This window comes from Anabrus simplex, chromosome 4, assembly GCF_040414725.1.
Source record: "Anabrus simplex isolate iqAnaSimp1 chromosome 4, ASM4041472v1, whole genome shotgun sequence".
Lineage (NCBI taxonomy): Eukaryota > Metazoa > Arthropoda > Insecta > Orthoptera > Tettigoniidae > Anabrus > Anabrus simplex.
In genome coordinates this window covers 361187077-361203812 of record NC_090268.1, presented here as the reverse complement: position 1 = coordinate 361203812, position 16736 = coordinate 361187077, and the positions used below count along the sequence as shown (strand labels likewise).

Below are 16736 nucleotides of genomic sequence, written 5' to 3'. Positions count from 1 at the left end.
TGCAATCGGGTCCCCCTGTGGGTGGGGGCAGTAGAATAACACCCACAGTATCCCCTGCCTGTCGTAAGAGGCGACTGAAAGGGGCCCCAGGGGCTCTGAATTTTGGAGCGTGGGTTGGCGACCACGGGGCCCTAGCCGAGTCCTGGCATTGCTTCCACTTACTTGTGCCAGGCTCCTCACTTTCATCTATCCTATCCGACCTTCCTTGGTCAACTCTTGTTTTTTTCCGACCCCGACGCTATTAGGTTTGCGAGGGCTAGGGAGTCTTTCGTTTTCACGCCCTTGTCTTCCTTTGGCCGATATCTTCATTTTTCAAAGTGTCGTACCCCTTCCATTTTTTCTCTCTGATTAGTGTTATATAGAGGATGGTTGCCTAGTTGTACTTCCTCTTAAAACAATAATCACCACCACCACCACCACCTTGCAATCGGGGTCTTAAAAATTGAGATGTACGTCTACCTGTATTTTTTCTGTACATTTTCGGGAACTTCACACTGATAGGACATGGAGTAAAGCGTTTGCGGGAGTTGGAGGATGGATGCACACAAGCTCACCTGGCACCTCCTGTATGCAGTACGAATTTAGAGTGTCTGTTACATTCACTGCAATGGACTGGGCATCACAGAGCAGAACCACCAACATAATTCAGCATGAGCTGCCACTGGCCTGAACAGTGGGACTGCAGCCTTGTTACTTGCTAGTAACTGAGTGTCGCTTACTCTTTGGAATACCACTGCACTCCGCCTCTTTAGCCGTAACAGATTTAGAATGAGTTACAGTTAGTTTAAATGCCTACTTCAAAGGAAGTAAACCTTTTGGATATGCAATTATATTTTTGTTCACCTTCACCAAGCACTGGGAGGCCTGCAGCTCTGCAGCCTTTATGGAGAAACCCCGCCTGGAATACAAACCTGGAAGGTGACATGTTGACTATGACTGGTAATTATTTTATAGGAGAATTAATTGTGTGGAAAATGACACAGAAGGGAATGTGATTGTACAGGGTGATTTCCATTTACCAAAAGATGTTAACTGAGAAGGTAATACAAATAGCCTGAAGCAGAAAGTGATGGAACCTGCTATAGGAAAGAATATTCTAGACAAAGTGCTGATAAAACCACATGGGCTGTATAGAGAAACTGAAGTGATAGGTGCTATAAGTGATTACAAAGCTGTTTTAGACATAGTTAAAAATAAATATGATGGTGGAAGGAAGGTTGTAAAAGTAGAACTTTAAGCAGTACCAATTCGTTGGTAAGAGATCAAGAGAGTTTTTTTTAAGTAATTATAGTTCGAGCTTAAGGAGGAGGTGCAGATTAGAAAGAAATAAAGAGTGAGGAGTAGTTGTTAAATAAGAAGAGAATGACAAAGAAAAGTGTATAAGTAAGAATTTACAGAAGGCATAAGTACACTGCTGTACAAAACTTAAAGAAAAGATAGATAAAGCATATCAACTACTCAGTGGAAATGAATGAAAGTGCAGTTGCATGTTGCCAGAGTTCTCCCATACATGCATAGAAACCTGGCGTGAGGTCAGCGCTACTATAGCGTTAAATGGGTCTGGCCCCACAAAATGAGGCAGTTGAAGGAAAGGGACAAGACAGTGTGAGTTATCAGCGACTGGTGCACTGCGATGGTGTTATTCATTACAGCATGACCCAGAGACAACATTTGGATGACTTCACATGGGGAAGAATCATCGGGAAACTGGAAGAAGTACTAAGTGTAACGAGTGTAGCTCACAGTATTGTTTCACGTGCATGGAGAGCATTCTGAGCCACAAGCATTGCTGCCTGAAGGAGAGGTGGAGGTCAACCATGGTCAACTACAGCAACAGATGACAGGTACATTGTATAACAGGCAAGAAGAGACTCATGTCAAACAGCGGGTGCAATTGCAACCACATTTAACAGGACTGCAAGACACCCAATTTCATGCTCCACAGTGGCACGGCGACTGCATGGGGGTGGTCTGTTTGCCCGACGACATTTCATTGTGTTCATTTGACAACCGCACATCGGCGGCACCATTTGCAATGGTGCCAAGAGTATCAGGTCTGGACTGACAAGGAGTGCACCTCTCAGATGAGAACAGATTCAGTCTGAGTAGTTATTCTAGACGTATCCTCCTCAACTGGCGAGAGGTGGGAACACGTAATGCACCCAGGAACATTATCGAACACGATTATTGTTTTTCTTTTTTGTTTTACGTCACACCGACACAGACAGGTCTTATGGCGACAATAATATGATAATTTTGGTGGTCAAAGTGTTAGGTGTAGGGAGGCATAATATTGCATGGGCGTACCGACCTCCAAATCTTTGAATGGGGTACGTTATTCTGTGGATATGTATCATCACCTTAGATGGGTTTATTAGCCGAGATGGCCATTGATAAAATGTTGTTTGCCACGGTTTGTATTATGCAACCCATACAAACCCATCTAAGGTGATGATGCATATTTATAAGAGTGTAAAATATAGGAGGAATAGTGAACTGTTCAAGAGTGTTTCAAAGTGTCCCATAAAATGTTACCTGCCACCTTATAACACACAATATCAAAAGAGCAGTGTATATATATATCAGAAAAAGTTAATATTATATAAAGCAATGTTTAATGTAAATATAGTATGATGTTAGTTCTTGGGATTTGCGGAAGGTTGATTTTGATGTTGTAACGCTGATGAAGGAAGTTAAGGCTCCCGAAACATGTATGTATAAAACGAGGTAAAAATCAAATACTGTAATATATTGACAGGGTGGATAAACAATCACCCGTGTACATTATATCTGTAATACACTGTTCAGTGGGAATAGCAAGACCTTACATCTACAACCTCTGAACATCATTTACTCGTATAATCCACATTCTTGATTTTAGCCTGTCTAGTTTAGGGTGACCAGATTTTGAAAATTAAAAGGACACTGGGGCATATAACGGATTGTTTATCAAAGAAGCAAATCTTATAACTGGGCAATCGTGCAATGTTTATGACGTTTAATTTCAAAACAATTATTTTATTCACTAAAACATGGTTTGGTATATTGCAATTCTTAAATCACATCAGTATAGTCACTCTCAAACATATCTAAAAATTATACTTCTTAACAAATAAATGACAAAAAATATCACTATATTGAATCCTTGCCTAAGCAAACCTGTTCACATCCAGTATCTGGATCAGTCTTTATTTGATACTTTAAAGAATTTTGAATTTCCTTCATAAGGTGGGTGTTCTAAAAGAAACTATAGAAAGTCATGCAAGATACATCGCAGAAATGTGTCTTGGTCATGATCATAACCTTAATAGTTTTGTCATTGAGTCCGTTCTTTTCTTCTGGCCACATACAATTGACAATCGAAAACGTGCTCTCTAAGACTGCATTAGTTCCTGAGATCGTTAAAGCAAACGTCACATCAGTGTTTCCACTGTCCATGACACTAAAATCTCTACCCACTTACCTTCAGTTGCTGTACCAGCAATCTTCTAGGTTTCACTTTTTGCTTCAAAAATGTTATGTACATGTCGTGTATAAATCATCTTTGATTACTTTTTCTGAACCACTGTTGTTTTCTACAATCCACTGCACACACTGCTTAACCTGGTTCCATGACCGAGTACTACTGCGCTGAACTCACTGAAGTTCTTTGAGTTTATCAAAGGGTTGTGTCAAGTTCTCTATGTATTAAAGGAAGGTCAACAAATTAATTTAAAAACCACCTAATCGATACTTTTTTTTTTTCCTTGGGCAAAATTAAAAATACATTAGTACACACAGAACATGTTTCGACCACTTAGTGGTCATCTTCAGCTGTATAAAGATACCTTAGATGAAAACATTTGGACAGTAAGTACATTAAACCTTAAAACTATGTCCCATGGGATCCTAAAATCTATTGCTCTAGGTGCTCTAAAAGAGGGGGGGGGGGGGGGGGGTAAAGGTAATATGTGTGGATGATACTTAAATTACAATTCACGTCTACATGATGTTAAACTTGTTTACTAATAAACATATTTGAAAAATATCTTCAAGCGTCTATGGTGAGGCACTTTTTAAAAACACTTTGTCTTGCCTTACCCCCCACCCCCCCACCCTTCTTACTCCCTTCTTTTAGAGCACCTAGAGCAATAGTTTTTAGGATCCCATGGGACATAGTTTTAAGGTTTTAATGTGCTTACTGTCCAAATGTTTTCATCTAAGATATCTTTATACAGCTGAAGATGACCACTAATTGGACGAAACAAGTTCTGTGTGTGCTAATGTATTTTTAATTTTGCCCAAGGCAAAAAAAAAAAAAGTATTGATTAGGTGGTCTTTAAATTAATTTGTTGATTGTACTCATCGATGCGGTCATGAAGTGGACGGCTTGCAGTTGAAGGAAGGTGTCGTAAAAACTATTTGCATACTCTGTAAATTCATTATCATTGATCGTACCGCCATCTTTTAATTGTTTCAATAGAGAGATCATTATGGAAGTTTTAAAATTCTGGTTTTTCCTGCACACAAGCTTATTTTTTAAGGCTTGTAATTCATCAGCATAACTGTTGCATATATTGTCTTTCTCAATTTTCTATACTGTGTTTGCACATACCTTGAGTTGTGAATTAATAAATTAAGCCAAAGTAGGGATTGTGGATTACTGTAAAAGTCTTTTAGAAGTCTTGGACACTTTGCTTGTGAAAGAAAAGAAGACTCTAGGCCATGAAACATATCAGTAAGTGTGTTAACTGTTGGTTGTTCGTTGTTTCTATTTATTTATGTATTTGGCTTCTTTCGAGTTGTGAAATTAGGGTGCCTGGTGCTCTCTTACACTTAACCACATTTACAACTCCTATCTGGAAATAAATTAACCTATACTCTTGCAGAGGAAAGCAATGGGAAACTACCTCACACCTTATTTCCCTAGTACACCTCTTCAGTGATGCCTGGGCCATCTATGACAGCTGATGGCAGAGCTGTTGAGGATCCAACCAGCCTTAGGGCTGAAGACTGAACATACACATACTCTTGCAGAGTTGTTGTACTTACACTCTCACAGTCATTCTCACATTTATAAGAGAATTTAAACAGTATTCTTTACATTAACCAACTTGAAGTAATATTGCTCAAATACGTACACAAAATAATTACACGTATTACACAACTATCAACTGTGCAAGAGAAACACACACAGTCCTTCGCCATTCACACTCTCAGCTGTACAGTGCACACATCAGTCGGTAGCTTTCGACAGGTACTCTCGGCAAAATCTTTTGAATTTAGTTAGTGAATGACCATCCCTGACACTGACTGGTAAGGAATTTTAAAGTCTGGAACTGGTCACAGTAAAAAAATTGTTATATGTAGATGAATGGGAATGGTGAAGAGGAATAACAAGGGTAGTGCCAGCGTGAGCGTTACAGTTTTGAAAGGAGGAAAGAAAGTGAAATTTAGAGGAAATATATTGATGTGAGTTGCTATATAGGAGTTAAAACAAGTATGATATGTGATTTTTACATCTTTTGTCAGGTTTTAGCCAGTGAATTTCTTGATACTAAGGAGTTATGTGCACATCATAGCTCAAGTTAAAAATAAATTTGAGGCAACAGTTCAAAGCTTGCTGCAGTTTTATCATTTGTTCCTTAGTTGCATCAGCATGGATTACATCACAGTAATCGAAGATAGGAAGAATTAAAGTTTGGACAAGTCTGGCACATGCCCAGTGGTAAGACGTCTTTATTTCATTTCAGTGTGTGCAGCGTCCGACTCGTTGGCTGAATGGTCAGCGTACTGGCCTTCGGTTCAGAGGGTCTCGGGTTCGATTCCCGGCTGGGTCGGGGATTTTAACCTTAATTGGTTAATTCCAGTGGCCCGGGGGCTGGGTGTTTGTGCTGTCCCCAACATCCCTGCAACTCGCACACCACACACAACACTATCCTCCACCACAATAACATGCAGTTACCTACACATGGCAGATGCCGCCCACCCTCATCGGAGGGTCTGCCTTACAAGGGCTGCACTCGGCTAGAAATAGCCACACGAAATTAAAAAACGTGTGTGCAGCAAAACAAAAGCCTTGATATACATTTTTTTTTTTTTTGTATGTCCCATCCAATTTAGAGTTTGTCATAGTCATGCCAATCTTTCTCATTTTTATACTGTAAGGAATTATTTTACTTTTCACTATAGGTCTTTTCTGCTCTGATGGCGGGCAGCCTACATGCTGTCAGGGGAAGCAGGGAGCATGAGAACGACCAATCTAGCATGAAGCGAAAGGCTGTTAAGTGAAAGAGACAGAGGCCATTACTGCAACGTTGCCAGGGGTGCCCGCGTGTTCAAGTTGTGTTGAAATCCACATAACTATGAAATACAGATCTTCGTATGTTATAGTTGGAGTACGGCCTGTGGATGAGTTTTATTACTTTTATTTATTGTATTTTGTATTTATATTTATTTTATTATATCTTCGATGAACAGATACGAGTTAATTAATAATGAATATAACAAGTGCATTGACAACAGACAGAAAAACAATTTGTTCAAAAGTACAGAGTTACACAACACATTTTCTTACTCTATTTGTGATGATATCATCCATGTCTGTGTCCTATACCACGTCCCTTATGTAATTGTCCTCATGAAATTTTTCAGTATGTGACATACAAACCTTCCACTCCTGTTCAGTTACTTTTTCCAGCTCCTCTTCCATTAAAGATTGGACATCAGCTAGTTTGAACGTTTTGTTCTTTTTCCCTTTAGTAGTTTTAACGTTTCCCCCAAACCAGTTCTGTGGGGTTATATTGACAGTGATAGGGTGGCAGGCGAACTACGGTATGACCCCTTCTGTCAGCAAGTGTATCACTTTCATACATTTTTGCCTTTGGCTTGACTAGTTTCACAAGGGACAACAGGTCGAATCTGGTGTGATTGCTGTCGTAAAGAATATTCCTAGCAGATAACCATGATATAATATCAGCTTTTCGTGTGTTCGTTGTAGGGATTCGTTCTAGCTGTACCGAATTGTCCATTACAATCACTGCGTCTTTGATGTTCCCTTTGTCAAGAGCGTCTAAAAACTTCACAAACCCCTCTTTAAAAATCATAGCGTTTATATCGGTGTGGTAGTCATCACTGATCGATTTCACCTTTGGCCTGAAAACCAGTTTACATTCCCGTAGAAAACCAGTGTGACTGGAACCTATGTGACAATCAATAATTCATCCACCTTTAGACACAGGAACTTTTAAATCTCCTGTACCTTCTTTATCTTGCCAGATTTTTGTTGGAGTGTAATTCTTTTGAATGTAAGTCTCATCTAAATAAAATACATGAGGTGAAGGGTCCTTATTCCTCAAAAGATGCATTTTTCTCAAAAACGTTACTCTGGCTGTTACCATATCGGCTCTCTCCATTAAAAATCTTCTCCTGCCATTGCTTTTTTATACTTGAACCCCATAGACGTCAGTATCCTCCACAATGAAGTAACTCCCCATTTCTGTTTTATATATCTTTCTAAATCACCACGTAATTTGTTCAGTGTCGGGTATTCACCCTTTATGTAATAACTGAGGCGAGTTCTTCTTATTACATCTTTATGGAATCCATCGATTGCCTTTGTTATACAGTTCCTTTTGATTTGTTTGAGCAGTGATTGAAATGAGATGGAACCAGATGACTGGGTGCTGTCTTTACCTTCCTTTAGTATACGCTGAACGGTTCGCGTACTGACTTGACAAGCTTCCGACACTCCCTGCTGTTCTTTATACACGTTCACTAAAGGGCCATTATTTTATGCTTACTTTTCAAAATATTCATGAACATTGCTCATAATTTTTCTGCCCTGGCTCCTTATGTCCTTCTTCGCCATTGTAAGATATGTAGTGCAGCAACACAATGCAATAGAATAGAAACAAACTAACATCACATCACATGCCACAAACACGCTAATTGAAGAATGCAGTAAAGAACGCGGCAAGAATCACTCATAAAACAAGAATAATCCTGAAAAAAACTTGTAAACCAAGCTCTTTGTAATACCCACACGCACATTGTAAGACTCTTCAGCAACACAGCAGTTCGTAGAGCGAAGTGAGCGCGGCAGACTCCACGAGCACTGAGTAGTTCTCAGCTGCTAGGCTATCTTTTGTCTGATAGGACAGTGACATACTGCCTGCACCTCACTTTCCCTGACAGCATGTTGGCCGCCCACCATCAGAGCAGAAAAGACCTATAGCAGAGGTAGAAAACATGTACTACTGTTGATCACGTGTAGGAGCTTCTGAGAGCTGACAATGATTGCTTGTGTTTTTGATGGGTTTGGGTAGCCTGTTTGACTGTGCATATTCCCTTCATTATTTCAAGTCAGCATTTGTTTCGTACTGCATTTGATGATTTGCTTATTCTGCAGTGGCTATGTTTATGAAGGTCATTTGCATATAAATAGTAACAACATGCTCTTAGTTTAGATAAGATGTCGCTGATATACAGTGAAAAAGTAGCGATCCAAAAACGCTACCCTGCGGGGTGCCTACTTTCCTAGGTTGCCATTCTGAAATGCTATCATGAAGTGCCAGTGCCAGTGATAATTCAAATACGATGTAAAAAACTTGAATATTTAATATATTCAAACTAGTAAGATTTCATTTTCCTAACTGTCATAAGTCTATAATGTCAAAACACCACTGAAATCCAACAGCATTAGAACAGTCACTTGATGCTGTTCTGTAGCAAGTCTTCTGTCACTTTAAGGAGAGCAATTGATATACTGTGCCCCTTCTTAAAGCCTGATTGCAAGGGGTCAAGGAGAGAATGGTTATTTAAATATTGCAATACTTGTTCGTATGCAAGTTGTTCCAAAGCTTTTAGAAAATACTGGGAGAATAGAGGTGGGGTAATAATCATAATGTAGTTTATAATCAAGTTTCTTGGGTGCTGGAATAACATTTGCGCATTTCCAGAGAGATGGATAGATACCAGTTTTGAGACAGTAGCTGAAAATGTGTGTAACAATAGGAAGAATGACACCCATAATATTATGGATGAAATGTATAGGGATGTTCTCTACACCTTCAGCTTTAGATTTAATTGAGTAAAGTACTTTCTTAACTTGATTGCCAGAGACAGCTTGGAAAGTAAAACATGGACAATTACGTGATGAGGTGAATGATTGATATGTCTGGCTGGTTAATTGGGTTAGGTGGTATTCTACAAAGGGCACTAGGAAAGTTTTGCAATGTGAGTGAACGCTTTAGTCTTTTTCAAAATAATTTCCACCACACTCAATACACTTCTCCATACGTCAAAACCAGTCACTGAACCAAACTGACACTTTTCTTCAGTTACATTTTCACACTCTTGATCCCATACTGCCAGAAGCTCCTTGTCGGATGCAAAACGCCGCCCTTTCAGCTTTATCTTCACTTCTGGGAAGAGTGCAAAGTCACATGGGGCAAGATCAGGACTGTGTGGAGGGTGATCAAGCACAGTCAACCCTGATCTGGCAAGAAAATCTATTGTTACATTAGCATGATGTGCTGGAGCATTGTCGTGATGCAAGAGCCAAGTGTTGAGCCGTGACCTTGGACGGAGCTGCTTGAGAGCCTGGATGAACTGAGGCAGACAAGTCTCACTGTACCACTTCGCAGTAACTGTCCTTTGTGTTTCTAGCACAACCCAGGTCAGGATGCCCCGTTTAGTGAAGAATACTGCAATCATCCTTTTCTTCACTGACCTTGATTTTCGCACAGTCACAGGAGCACCGTCATCCTCAAACAGCCACACCTTGTTCTGGGATTTTGTTGGGACATCGTAATAATAAAGCCAAGTTTCGTCACCTGTAACGATGCTATTGATGTTACGCGAAGTCCCAATTTCAAACTGTTTTAGCATTTTTCAGCACCATTTCACTCGATGTGTCCTTTGTTCTTCTGAAAGTGTATGGGGCACCCAAAGGGAACAAACCTTTATAACATGGAGTTGGTCATGTAGAATTGAATGAATAGCTGGTGCAGGGATGTGGAGGGTCTCTTCTACCTGCCGATATGCCAACCGCCTCTCTTGCTGCAACATTTTCCTCACAGCTTCAATGTTTTCCTCAGTCACTGATTCAGACGGTCGCCCAGAACGAGGATCGTCTTCAACCCCAAAATTTCCCCTCTGGACTCTTTGTACTAGCGGAAAATTGTTGTCCGATATGGACAGTCTTTCCCCAGCACAGGAGTTATTTCCTCCAGGCACTGGTCAACAGTTAATCCACAAGCAAAATTGTAGCGGATAACTGCGCGATATTCATCTTTAGACCACACTGACATCTTAACTTGCTTTCAATCCCACTGCTTGGTAACAACTGGTGTGAAGGTCGCACCTTGCTGTCTTCTAGACCGGTTTTCATCCCTCACCATAACGGGTGTCCAGCCAACCGTTTTTGCGTAAGAAACTTTCCTAGTGCGCTTTGTATATTGTGAAAAATATGTGTTAAGCTTGTTAGGAGGAACAGTTGGTTACGTCTGTTGCTGCTGACTTTTTACAATACCCAGTGAATGAAGATAGTTCCAAGTGCTAATTGTGTTTGGTTTATTTAGTATTTATTGTACAGTATTCTTCCTAGTGGCAGGTTCGTGTCTTTGTACGGAGAATTTCTGACACCAGTGTTCTCTGTTTTCGGCTTCTTCCTTCAGTCTGCTGTATCTCCCATCTTTCACGTCATCCAGAGTTCTTCCTCGTCCTGCAGTTCCTTCGATCTTCCCTTCGATGATGTGTATGAGCTCCTCATGTTTAAGTATGTGTCAGTCCAGTTGGCCTTTCTCTGAAGAATTGTATACAGAATAGTTTTCTTCTCTCCTACTTTTCTCAGTACATTGTCGTTTGTCACCCAATCTGTCCACTTGATCTTCTCTATTCTCCTCCAACACCACATTTCAAAACTTTCTAGGTATTTTTTTCTCCCTCTTTCTCATGGTCCACGTCTCTGCTCCATACAGTGCAATGCTCCAGATGTAGCACTTCACCCATTTCTTCCTTAGTTCCAAGCTCAACTTGCTGGTCAACAGAGTCCTCTTCTTGTTGAATTTTGCACGTTATAAAGGTGTACAAGGTATGTTCCCCACCTCTGCAATATATCCTGCTTCTGTGTCATCACTTCCCCCTTCCTCCTCCAGAGACATCCTGAAGCTAAGTTAAAGATGGAAAAGATACAAAAGATTACAGATTAGGCAGAGAAAGCTAAGGGTGTGGAAATTTCAGGAGAAGGAAATAAATGAAGAGTTCCAGACACACATTAAAACAAGTATACCTAAGGAAGACATTGGAAGGGTCGAAGAAGTTTGGGCGTACTTTAAGAAAGAAGAAAAACTCATGTGAAGGTGTTAACTTCATTAAAAATGAACAGGAGGAAGTGATGACGCAGAAGCAAGACATATTGCAGAGGTGGGGAATAGTTTGAACAGCTTTACAACATGCAAAATACCTTGGTACAAGGAACACCAGTATGGATTCAGAAGAGGCAGGTCCACATTTGACCCATGGTGATTCTTGCTTGAATTTCGTTTGTATAGTGGGCATCCTTTGTCAGCAAGCTTCCCAAGTACTTGAACTGCTCAACATTCTCCAGTTCTTGATTGTCAATAGCTATCCTCAAAGGTTTCTCCCATTTTGATATCCTCATGACTTTTGATTTTACAATGTTGATATCCATGTCATATTTCCTTCCAGTTTCCACCAACCGGTTCATGTGTTGCAGTTGTCTTTGATTTTTGGCAAGTACTATCGTGTCATCTGCATACTTGATAGTGTTGATAAGTAGCGGCAATTGAGAATTAAAAGTGCGGAGGCAAAGAAAATAATAAACAGACAACAAGCAGTACCCAGCTTTGTGGGATATAGCAAACGGTGGGCAATATACATCAAAACTGAAAAGGAAAAGCTACTAAAGGGTAAGGATTTTTATGCTCTCTGAGCGAATTTCGACAGAGGGGTAAAGGTTCACAGTTTACCAATTTAAGTGCGGTAATAATAGTTTCTTGAGATTTTGATTCGATACTATACAATAAAACTTTTACCAAAGGAACAGTACACATTTATTACAATTAAAAAGAAGTACGGTGTGATTATACAATTAAAATAATTTAGTATTTGACTACACACTAAGAAACTAACAGACACTAAGGAGATTGCCAGACTGACGAATGCGCGCGGTAAGCGGTGAACCATACCTCACTGTCCATGACTTTGCCAAAAAAAATAAAAATATACACACACCCCTGCTACTCTTCCTCACAGCACATGCAAAAGTCTCCGCTACTTACTGTGGTGCTATACAAATCGGTTAGCCGGGACGAACGATATTTTGAGCGTATTTCCGTTAATACTTTTAATAATAATTTAAAAAGTTGTGTAATCGTAGCCCATGAAACGAAAAGAATAATATAATAAAGAAAATAGACAAAACAATTAGGCAACAGGGCTTGTACTAATTGCCTTTTTAAAATATAATTCCTAATTTCAGCCGGCAAAAATGAAATAAAAATGTAATATTTTCTCCAGAAATTGTAGGGGCGACTGTCCCAACTCGCCCCCTCCCCAATCACCACTGCTGGTGTTGATGAAGCGTCCTCCTATTCTCAAGTTTCTGCATCCTTTCAAAGCTTCTCTTGCCAGCCATTCTCCATACAAGTTGAAGAAACTTGGCGATAGACAACGTCCTTGTCTGACTCCTCTTGCTATTTCCATGCTGTTTGTTTCTCTGTAGTTTAGTTTATTTGAAAGAGAGTTTAAATACGTATATTTCCGATTTCTTAGGACTTGCTTTACTCTGTTCCTAAGCACACAGTAGTTTTCAAAATCACATTATTTGCGACTTCTCTTATACTGTCAGAAACATGCATCACAACAAATCATCATATTTTTAATTTCATCATTTAACCACAGGTAGGGAGGATGACTAACTTTTACAAGTCGTTTGGAAACACACTTGTCATACAGTCAGGTAACAAGAGAATTAAATCTGTCAACTTTTGTGTCACTATTGTCTGGTAGCAGAAAATAATTTCAGGGTAGGTTATAGGCATCATATTTCAGGTGATCCAAATGAATGTCTCTTATATTTCTACAGGTGGTGAACTTCGGCTTGTATTTGGGTGCACGAAGAGAGTAGGATAAGTAAATAAGCTTGCAAGTTGAGATTGTTGGAATAGGAATTTGGTTATGATTTAGAGCTTTCTGTGGATTGTTCTTTATGATATGTTGGATTAGTATATGTGTGAGGTGTAATGTGATTAGTAGGTTTTAAAGTAAGGATAGTCAGGTTACAGGAAGATATCATGTTTACTCATTTTTCATCCTGGGCTGATTCTTTCAGTAGGTTGATATTAAAGTCACCTATGATTTATAATTCATAGCTATTCCATAGGAAATGCCACTGAAACCCCATATCAGCTGTAGTGTCTGTACTCCAGAGGAGCGTCTACAAAAGGTGTCTGTTCTCCATGTTATGAGTGGCCTACAAGTTTCAGCTGGCAGTAGCTCTAAAATGCCTCTGGGAGTGGCGAACCCATCGTAATAAAAGCCTGTATGATGACAAGCGTACTGAAGCCTCGGAAAATGCTAGGGTGTTCCCCACAAAGCGACGTGCAAAATGCTAGGGCGTTGTGTCATGTCCTGGGGGCCATTTGGTGGCGAATGAACGTACCATTTCCATTTCTATTATAACGTCCAAATTCAAAGTGTCATTGTTTAAGAAGCCTTTCTTGTGGGTCAGTCGAGATTTCTTCTTAGGACGCAGAGCACAGTTTTCTGCAAAATGTTAAGAATTTCACCGTATTTTCTTGACACTGCATAAGCCCAAAAGCCTATACAGTCATCATCATCATCATCATCCTTTCCCTTTATCCAGCTGTAGCCGGGTAGGGGCAAATATGGTTCCTCTACACTTTCTTCGGTCTTTCCACCACTCCTCCTCCAACACTGTGTCCCAGTCCAGGTTTCTTTCTATAATGCTGCGTTGGATGGTATCCTTCCATCTCAATCGTGGTCGTCCACGGCCTCTCCTTCCTTGGATTTGCATTTCCATCACCTTTTTTTGGCATTCTTTTGTCGCTCATTCGCTTTATGTGCCCAAACCATCTTAGTCGGCTCTTCTCTATTCTATCATTCATTTTTTCCACTCCAATTTCTTCCCGGATTTTCTCATTCCTTATTTTGTCTCTTCTACTCTTCTGTATCATACTCCTCAAGAACTTCATTTCGGCTGCCTGTATCCGACTCTCATCCTTCTTTGTCATTGTCCAAGTTTCTGCTCCGTAAGTTGTTATGGATACGTAATACATCTTGTACATAGTATCCTTTGCTTCCGTTGGCACATCTTTGTCCCATAACATGTTTCTTACACTATGATAGAAACAACTTCCAGCTTGAATCCTTTTACTAATCTCAGCATCCAGTTGAGCATTCTCCATTAATTCACTCCCCAGGTATTTAAACGTTTCCACTACTTCCAGGGGCTTGTCTGCAAGTCTAATCTGACCTTTCCCTTCTTTTTCCCCTCTAGTCATAACAAGAGTTTTACTCTTTTCTACACTTATTTTCAATCCACATTCTTCGATCTTCCCATTCACCACATTCAACTGTTCTTGAACCTTCCTGTTGTCTTCTCCCCAAATCACAATATCATCTGCAAATAACATCATGTTCATTTCTCTTCCTCCATATGCTGCTTTTGCAGTTCTCATGATGTCATCCATTACTATTGTATATACTATACAGTATCATGTCTAAAAGTCTATGCTCGTTGCTGATGACATTGTAGTATGGCTAGATAATGAAGAGGAAGTACAGACACAAGTTGATTTATGGAATGAGGATATAAGAAATTTTGGAATGAAGATTAGTACTGCGAAAAGCAAGACTTTGATTATGACGAGAGGTAACAGAAAATCCAGGGGAGTGATAAAAATAGGAAATGAACCTCTTGAAGTAGTGAAAAATTTTTAATATTTGGGCAGCATGATGTCACAAGATGGAAATTTGTATGGAGAAATTGATTTAAGAATACAGCAGTCTGCAAGTTTCTACCAGTGTATGAGAGACATTGTATGGAACAAAAATGTGCCAATGAAGTGCAAGAAGGTTTTATACTCGTTCTATTATAAACCTGTACTGACCTATGCTTCAGCAGCCTGGACTTTGACTAAGTGGAACCAAAGTAAGATAAAAGCAGCTGAAATGAGGTTCTTGAGAAGCATACGGGGAAAGATAAGACAAGATAGAATCCGAAATGAGGAAATAAGGAGAAGGGTGGGAGTGTGCAAACTTCAAGAAGAGATTGATATAGCAAATTTAAAATGATTTGGTCACATGATGAGAATGCCAGGAGAGAGAGTACCAAAGAGAACATTCATGGATACAGAGACTGCAAAGAGGCCTAGGGGACGGCCTAGAATGAGATGGAGGAGCTGTATTGTGCACTGTATTACAAATAGAGAAGTCGATAGCAATAATGTACTAGAAGAGGAATGGTGGGAAGATCGAGTAAGGTGGAGGGCTTTGGTACACTACCCTACCCAGAAAGAATCTGGAAAGGAGAATGGATGAAGAAGAAGAAGAAGAAAGAAGCTGGGCATGAGGTCAAATAGACAAGCTTTGAAATGAGTCATGTTCATTATGCCAGGAGGATTATAGACAACTACAAAGAGAACTTTTGCTGCGCTAACATTATCCTCAACAAATATGAACTTGGTCCCAGCTGAGTGCATGCATTGATATAGATAATACTTTACCTTTCAAGTCGTTTCTATAATAAAGGGTTACTCTGCCCCCTTTTCAACCATTGAATCTGTTCCAGCAGACAAGTTCATAGCGATCAAGTGCTACCATACTGTACAGGATGGGATGGTAGATACAAGCCAACTTTCGCTGATACGCAAGTCATATACCTTTTTATCATTAGCAATTGCCCGTATTTCATCAATGTGTGCAGAAAGAGAGAACATTTATGACAACATTTTAAACACTGTAGTGTGGTGAAAAGAGCCTGCTTCAAAAGAATGCCTGTGTAGGTGGCAGGGGCATATTGGGAAAGAGTGGTGTTGGGTCCCTTGCCAAGGCCAGCACCAGTAGTGACATTGTTCTAATTGTATGGAAGGATTTTCTTACAAATAGATTGACAGCAACAGTGAGTACTCACCTTGACTTACTGGAGAAAGTGACTGCTGACTGTTACTAGTAGCACCACAACACACAAACATTCATACATTCTAAAAAATATACAGTCGACTCTCGATAATTTGACACTCGTTAATTTGAATCTCTCGATAATTTGAAGTTTTCTCCTTGTCCCTTGAAAAATACTTGATAAATTGAGAAAAATCAATGTTATTTGGTCCCCTCGGTAATTTGAAGTTGTAGGAATGGCATCTTGCTCGCCGACATTCTATAATTTGAAGTCGGGCTTCCCTACTCTCCATAATTTGAAGTCGGTGATTACAGTATGTATTGTTATCGTGCACAGACCTGTCGTTTGTTTACATCAATAATGAGATGTATGAGTGAGTTTGCAGTCGCGAGTCTTCTTTCAAACGTTAAAGTGTGGTACAGTATGTTAACGTTTGATTTGTGTAATTTTTAAGCATCACAATGAGTTCAAGAAAGAACAAGTGTCTTTCCATAAGTGAAAAAAAGCGTGTGATTCAAGCTGTGGAGGATGGAGAATTAAAAAAACATGTCGCCAAACAGTTCGGTATTTTACCATCAACATTGTCGAT

At 39.8% G+C, this 16736-nt stretch overlaps 1 protein-coding gene across 3 annotated transcripts in view; it reads left to right on the top strand.

Annotated features, from left to right (window-relative positions):
- LOC136871990 (microtubule nucleation factor SSNA1) overlaps nt 1-16736 on the top strand; it is a 258249-nt gene that overhangs the window by 53264 nt on the left and 188249 nt on the right. The window lies entirely within an intron of this gene.